The sequence below is a fragment of the Pseudorca crassidens genome, chromosome 2, assembly GCF_039906515.1.
Source record: "Pseudorca crassidens isolate mPseCra1 chromosome 2, mPseCra1.hap1, whole genome shotgun sequence".
In the NCBI taxonomy this organism is placed as follows: Eukaryota; Metazoa; Chordata; class Mammalia; order Artiodactyla; family Delphinidae; genus Pseudorca; species Pseudorca crassidens.
Window position 1 is genome coordinate 125,627,056 of NC_090297.1, and position 7,344 is coordinate 125,634,399.

General features: G+C 38.6%; 1 pseudogene; it reads right to left on the reverse strand.

Moving 5' to 3' along the window:
• Positions 1 to 2,752: 2,752 nt before the first annotated feature.
• On the reverse strand, positions 2,753 to 3,474 carry LOC137211721 (14-3-3 protein theta pseudogene; annotated as a pseudogene).
• Between the last annotated feature and the right edge of the window lie 3,870 nt (positions 3,475 to 7,344).

Genomic DNA, 7,344 nt, shown 5'->3' on the forward strand with positions numbered 1-7,344 from the left:
TCATCTTGTTTGCCAGTGTTACAGACTGAAAAGTTAATGTTTATGTGGGGCAGAGCAGCCATGGTGATGAAATGATAGATGGGGAGCTTGCATGCATTGTCCAGAAAAGAGGCTGGAAGAAGAGTTGGGGCTGACTTTCAAAATGAATTTCCTTGCTCTCTGGGTGTTGTCTTCCTTGGCCTTTGATGTTTAGAGATTCCTTTCGTTGTTCAACAATGTTGATTTTGGAGAGAAAACAGAGTTCAAAACCCCAGGGGTCATGTTCTAGGGAGTGTTACAGGAATACAGAGGGCAGTTTCACGAAGCCGACAAGGCTTCATCTCTGCTTTTAATAGAGAGAAAGAGAGGAAGAGATGAGCAATACATTTTTAAGAAGCTCAGCTTTATCTCATAAAAAGATGCCTCCAGTCAGTCTGGATAAAGGTAATTTGCATAGGCGCGTCTTTATGATTCTAAAGAGTGGAATGTTTCCCTTAATTAAGAGAGCCTTGTCTGACTCAAGGAAAATGAAACACTTTCTCAGATATGAGTGGACCATAATCCTCACTAATAAAACACAAATAAGGCCATTGTCTGGAATGTCAGAAATGAGCCATTTCCCCCTCTTGAAATATTCAGAAAATTGAAGCAAGGCTATATATTTTTTGCATTTTCTTTGTCTAACAGATAATGTTTTTGGTTTATAAAATATAATTTAATTTTATGTTGCTCTGCTGTTACATAGGGCATAACATTTTCACAAGGCTGTTTTGGAACTACAGTCAATGATTAGCAACACACAGTAGTGGTCCAACTCTCTAAACAATAATCACTAGACCACTGGACAACCTCTCACATGTGTACAAATCTGCATGGAAAAGTACTAAAGTTTTAGACTCAGACTTGTGTACTTTAGCTTATTTCCCCCTTTTAGTGTATTAGGAAATGACATGCACTTTAATTTGCCAAAAGCAATGCTTGTATTCTGACAGCAACACGTTACTTCTGTTATATGGTACAGTGAATACCAGGACTCCAAAGGCAGCAGGTGTAAGTGAATTTTTCTTGGGAAGGGAAGCTGTCAACTTAAACAGCAGCAAATGAAGAGCAAATAAGGAAACTCTCTGTTGTTATAGATACACAAGACCTCCATCATATATGATACAAGAGGCATCTCAGTTTGTGACTCTCAGCCCAGAAATGTCAAATGCTTTTTCATTCAATCAATACTTCTGGATTCCTACCAAAAAGGAATACATTAAGGGCATGGAAAGTTGCTTACTGAAAGGAAACCCTTGAAGAAGAGTAAGGGAAGGAATGTAGAAATTAAGAAGTTATGTAGAAAACTCTTTACATTGTAGTTAATTACATTTTCATATCTTTGCAGTAATGCAAAACACAGTCACTTACAGAACTGGTTCAGATTACTTAAATACCAGATACATTTTTAGTCCTCTACATAAGCGTTTGGAAGTTATATTTATATGAAATGAAGCTATTAATACTTTCTACAGCAGTAACTGCACACCAGGAAGGCCAAGACAAACACAAATCAAAGAGTTTTCCCAAAGCTGCGATGTGAAAAGACTACAGACAATTGATTCCACACACATGTATGGGCTTCTTTGCTATAGGAAATCCAAATGAAATAAGGAGATGAGTACATTAAGTTCCCTACATATGAATGAGTTCCGTTCCAAGAGCGCATTCATAAGTCCAATTATAAGTCCAACAAAGTTAGCCTAGGTACCCAACTAACACAATCGGCTCTATAGTACTGTACTATAATAGGTTTGTAATACTTTTCACACAAATAATACATAAAAAGCAAACACAAAAAATAAAGAAAGCATTTTTAATCTTACAGTACAGTACCTTGAAAAGTACAGTAGTTCAGTACAACAGCTAGCATACAAGGGCTGGCATCAAGTGACCAGGCAAGAAGAGTTACTGACTGGAGGCGGGAGAAGAGGTGGGAGATGGTAGAGGTGAAGGATCATCAGCAACAGGAGATGGCGGGCAAGCTGCAATTTCACTCACACCTGACGCTGATGGCACAGGTTCTGGTTCCTTGCTGGATTCAATTCCATCTACCCTCTTGAAAAAGTGATCCAGTGATGTCTGGGTAGTAGCTCTTTTTTTCTCATCATAGATGCCACAGTAGCACTGGATTGCACTCTGAACGGCTGCTGTAACCTTCGTGTACCATTCTACATCGGGGTCCTGTGCCTCAAAAACTAGCAGTGCCTCCTCAAATAAAGAAAACCCCCTTGCCATTTCCTGCGTCGTGAATCTCTTCGCTTCTTCACTTACTTCTTCCTCTTGTCTCTCTTCATCCTTCCTCTGGGCCTCCAATTCCATCAGGTCTTCATTAGTAAGCTCCTCATGTTGCCCACAAGGAAGTTCAATGAAGTTGTCCTTTTGCAGATCTAGCTCTAGCGATGTTTCCATCGTTATCGCTTGGCTCTTCTCAGCAGTACCAGCTACAATAACCACTGCTTTTACGCTTGCTTCCAGACATCCTGGGCTTGAAATAAAGATACTATACTACTGTACTCTATACAATACTATACAGTAGAGTACACAAAAGCACAACCACTTGTAGAGTATGCAGGCACGTCACAATGTACGCCAGACACGTGAACTAACTTACGTGACTGGACGTGCAAACCATGTGCGCATCTTTGAAGGCTCGCAACTTGAAGGTTCGTATGTAAGGGACTTACTGTAAAACGGTTTCTTGAGAGGAAGAAGGATGACACCCTACATGTACTTAGTTTTCTGCCCCTTCTGCCACATCACATTCTTCTCCTGCACTGTCTGGTGTCCATAAAGTTGTCTCTAAGAAACTGCATGTTGAAGGCACTGTCTTTACACGCCTCTCCTTCGTTCAGTGTATCAAGTTCTTCAGTGACCGCATCAAAAGCCATTTTAGCCAGTGTGCAGGCAAGTTCTGGGTTATTAATGATCTCATAGTAAAATACAGAAAAGTTAAGAGCCAGCCCCAGGCAGATGGGGTGTGTGGGACGCATCTCTTTCTTGCTTAAGCCTCTTGGTAAGCTTCTAGGGAATTATCTATCATTTATTTCTGATCATCACCACATGAAACTTCAGCAAGGCACCGGAAGTAATCTCCCTTCATTTTCAGATGGAAGATCTTACTCTCTGGGTTAGGTGCAATGGCTATTAAATGCTTGGCCAACAAATCCAGGACGGTGGCACAGACGGACCTCAGTTTGGACTCCACCATCCCTCGACAGTTCTTAATCAGCTGCAACTTCTGGTCAGAGGTGTAAGTTTTCTGTTGGATGTTCAAGATGACCCTCCAGGTGGACCTGCAGCCCCTGACCACGTTCGTGTAGGCCAGGGACGGGAGGTTGCGCTCCGGCTTGAACAGCTCGGCGCCGCCGGTCCATCACAGCCTTCAGTGCTGGTGACCATATCGTCATAGCGCTCGGCCAGCTCCGCCTTCTGGATCAGATCTGTCTTCTCCATGGGGCGGGGGAGAGGAGAGCTAGGGCGAGCACCCACCCACCTGGATCAGGAGGGAGCTGAAGAGGGCCTTCACGTCTCAGTGGCATGAGTCTCACCACTTTGACCTGCTTTGGCTTCAGCCTGCTTTGGCTTTCAACCTGCTCAGCTCAGCCCACCCCACTCCGGTACCTGCAGAGGGAAGGTCTGCCACTCCACTAGATAATTGGCTAAGGTCTCCGCTTTGCTAAATAACTGGGAAGCAGCATGAAATAAAATAAAAATTTGGTCAAATCAACAAAACAGACAGTTCTGGGTATTGCCACAAACTGGCTGTGTGAACTTGAGTAAGGCATGTCTCTCTGAACTTCAGGTTCATCATCTGTAAAGCAGGATGGTATCTGTAAGATGGGAATTCTTTCTATACTGTAAAGCTGTGGGTTTCTTTTTTTTTAAGTAAAAATAGATGACATAAAAGGAATAAAACACTTGGCAGATATAGTCACTCAATAAACAGTACCATGTAAAATACTATTAAGAAATGCTAAGTTTAGACTTAGCTATTCAGAGATGATCAGCCAAAGCTGGCTATGACAGTTGGCGACTAAGAATTGGTCTGGTCTTTAGAATGGAAATAAATAATTGTTAGCAATGCCTCAATCCTCAAAAAGAGCCTATCAGCCTGGACAGGTGGGAAATTTCCAGGCTAGTGTCATGAAACCCATTCCTTGAGAAATAGATCCTGGATTGAGTGAAGGAAAATAAATAGGAAATGCTGCCCATAGCAAAGCACTAAGGCCCTCCAGAGGCTCTGGAGTAGGTAGATTACATTCTGGAAAATGAAGAAGAGCGGACACTTGACCTTCCCCTGAAATGGGTACCAAGATTTTACAGAGTTCCTAATTGTATAAATGCCACCACAGCGGTGGTTTACAAAATATGTTCTATGGAACACTACTTTCCAGAGATGTGAAAAGAATATCATAAATACATTTGAAAACACTGCATAATATAGTTCTCTTCTTAAAGAATCTTAATGCAGGTTAGCATGTTAAAGGCTCTGAGAAGTCCTTCAGAGTAGAGCTGTGTTCCACATCTGTCTAAGGTGGTATTTTCCCAGTCTACTTGATTATGGATACCTTTTTACCCTACAATACCATTCTCTGATATATCTCTAAGAGTATGAAAATAATATATGCACAAGGTTATTCATTATGGTATAATTTTTAATAGCAAATATTGGGAACAATCTAAATATAAATGCACAGCGTTTACCTTTTCTCCATAGACTATGTGTGCATAATTAATACTTACAGAGTCCTAGAGAAAATGACTCCTTCACTCCCTGGGGAGCATTCTAACCAACATATATTTGCCTTTCTGTGTGCTGTGTATACAATTTAAATTTCAGTCTCAGAAAAACTGCAAATTACAAAATGTGTGCCAAGGGCTCACTGTGTAGACAAGCGTTTCTATAAGCATTGGTTCTCCTCTAATGAAAATAGTCCTGTTGATAAAAATAAGGAAAACATTTTGTGCAAGTATAAGTTTCTCCCAGCCTCCTACCCATATAAGCAGAAATGTAAGCTGTTTTCCTGTCATCTTTTACATCTATCTTCCAAACTTTGGTGCTGGCTTGGACCTTCATTTTCCCTTTTGCAAGTAATCTTGTAAAAGTTCAAAGTAGGAAGAAATTGTATTGAGATTTGTTTTGCTGAGTGATTAGTTCCAAAAGAAATTTGGCTTTGCTTTTGTGAAGTTCAACATGATATAGTGTGACTGTTTCATAGCTCACTGTTTTTAGGAATGTTTTTATTTGTTTAGGTGTTCTAAGAATATGAAGCAGAACCTCCCTGTCTTAGAACAGACTCATTGCAAATAAGCAGCCTCTCCAAAAATGTTGTAAATGTAAAAATTCCGAGGCAAATATGATATACTCCTAGTTTTCTCTGTTTCTGGAGACTTAACAGAATCAAAGAAAGTCCTGACAAGGCAAAATAAACTATAAAGTTTATGAGAGGTGGGAGCAAGGAAGACAATAGAGACCATACAAGGATAAACCATGTAAAAGGGGGTCTCTTCAAAAGCTTGACAGCATACTCTTTTGGTGAGGCTGAAAGGAAGCATTCACTTCCATACATTGCTGGTGTGGATGTGAAACAGTACCCCACTTATAGAAAGGAATTCAGCAATATCTAGCAAAACTACACATGCATTTATTCCTTGACCAAGCAATCCAATTTCTAGGAATTTGTGGTGAAGATACACTCCAACAATGTAAATATATATATGTACAAGGTTATTCATTATACTCTAATTTTAGTAACAAAATATTGGGAACAATCTAAATGGACAAAATAGGAGACATTGAATAAACTATGGACCCTCTATACAGTGGAGTGCTATTCAATTACATTGTTAATTTTAAAAAATCAAGGTGCTTATTTTACAATAAACAGATGCATACCTTATTTATCTTATTTCCCTTTTTTAATACTAAAGGAAGCGTACTATATACTCCTTGAGTATGCTACCTTTAGTATAAAAATAGGGAAATTAAGTAACTATGTATGCATCTGCTTATTTTGCAATAATAAGCACAAGAAGGATAAATCAGAAATTAATGAATTTGATTTTCTCCTGGTGTTAGGGAATAGGGTGGAAGAGAATGCGGCTTCTTTGACTATATAATTATATATTGTTTTGACTTTTGAGCTATATTCGTGTTTATACATTAAAATAAAAATAAAATAAAATAAAAAATAAAAATAAACTAACATGAGTAGAAAAAACAAAAACGTAAAATTGAATGCAAACAGGAAATAATTGACCCTAACGGTATTGACAACATAAACTCAGAGGAGAAAAAAAAGAGCCAATCCAAGTACCAGTGGAGCATTGTACTCTAACTGTACATGCTCAGCAGATATATTCTATGGACAAAAAGAAATGCAAAAGATTTCTTGAACTTTAGCCTGTAGGGTTTTATTGGTAGTGAAATTGATATACTAATCCTGAAATTGTTTTTCATGTGTTATAGGATTGAGTAAATGAATAAATATATTGATGTTATTGGGAACTAAGATCATCAGTATGGGAAAAGGGAAATTAAAATATGAATTTGACAACCCTTATATGGTGAGATATCCATATAAGCTCATTACTTAATAAAATATATCTCCTAGCTCTGTCTGACAGGGCCTAGATTCAGTGGCAATCCTAGTAGAAATATGCACACCTATTGTCAGAACTTAATTTCTCATTACTATTCTCCACTAAAAGGACCAAGGTCTCCTTGGGGAAATGACTGACCCCAGGTCTGGAGCAGGAAAAGCACAAAGTGAGCCTGGAATTTTTTGCTGTGCCAGAAGTAAGCAAATGCTCAAAAACTTATGGGAACATATCTAAAGGACATATGAGGCAGCTTGAAATAATCCTCACTGGCCAAATATGGGGCAATTTGAACATGAGAAAGAATATTGAGAATAATGAATTATAACATGTTGATTACAAAAGAATCCATGAGCCCATAGAGAAAGAAGGAAGATGAAGCCCTTGTTTACAGAAGAATATCAAAATAAATAAAGAGGAAGTGACAGAACAGGAGAAAAATTATTTTCCAAACAATGATTGTAATAGTTCAGGCAAGTATTATTTTTAAGCATTTTGAATACATATAAAAAACTTCTTTTCATAAAAAATAGGTTATGCTACATACCAGGGGTTTTTTTGTTTGGTTTTTTTTTTTTTTTTTGATGAGGAACCTTATTGTTAAATCTATTGATAGATCCGGTTGACCACATTTTTACCTATTGATTGACAATCAGACATTATGTGCCTCTTGACGTGATACAGTAGGAAATATACAGCATCATGTACGAAATATCCTTGCCT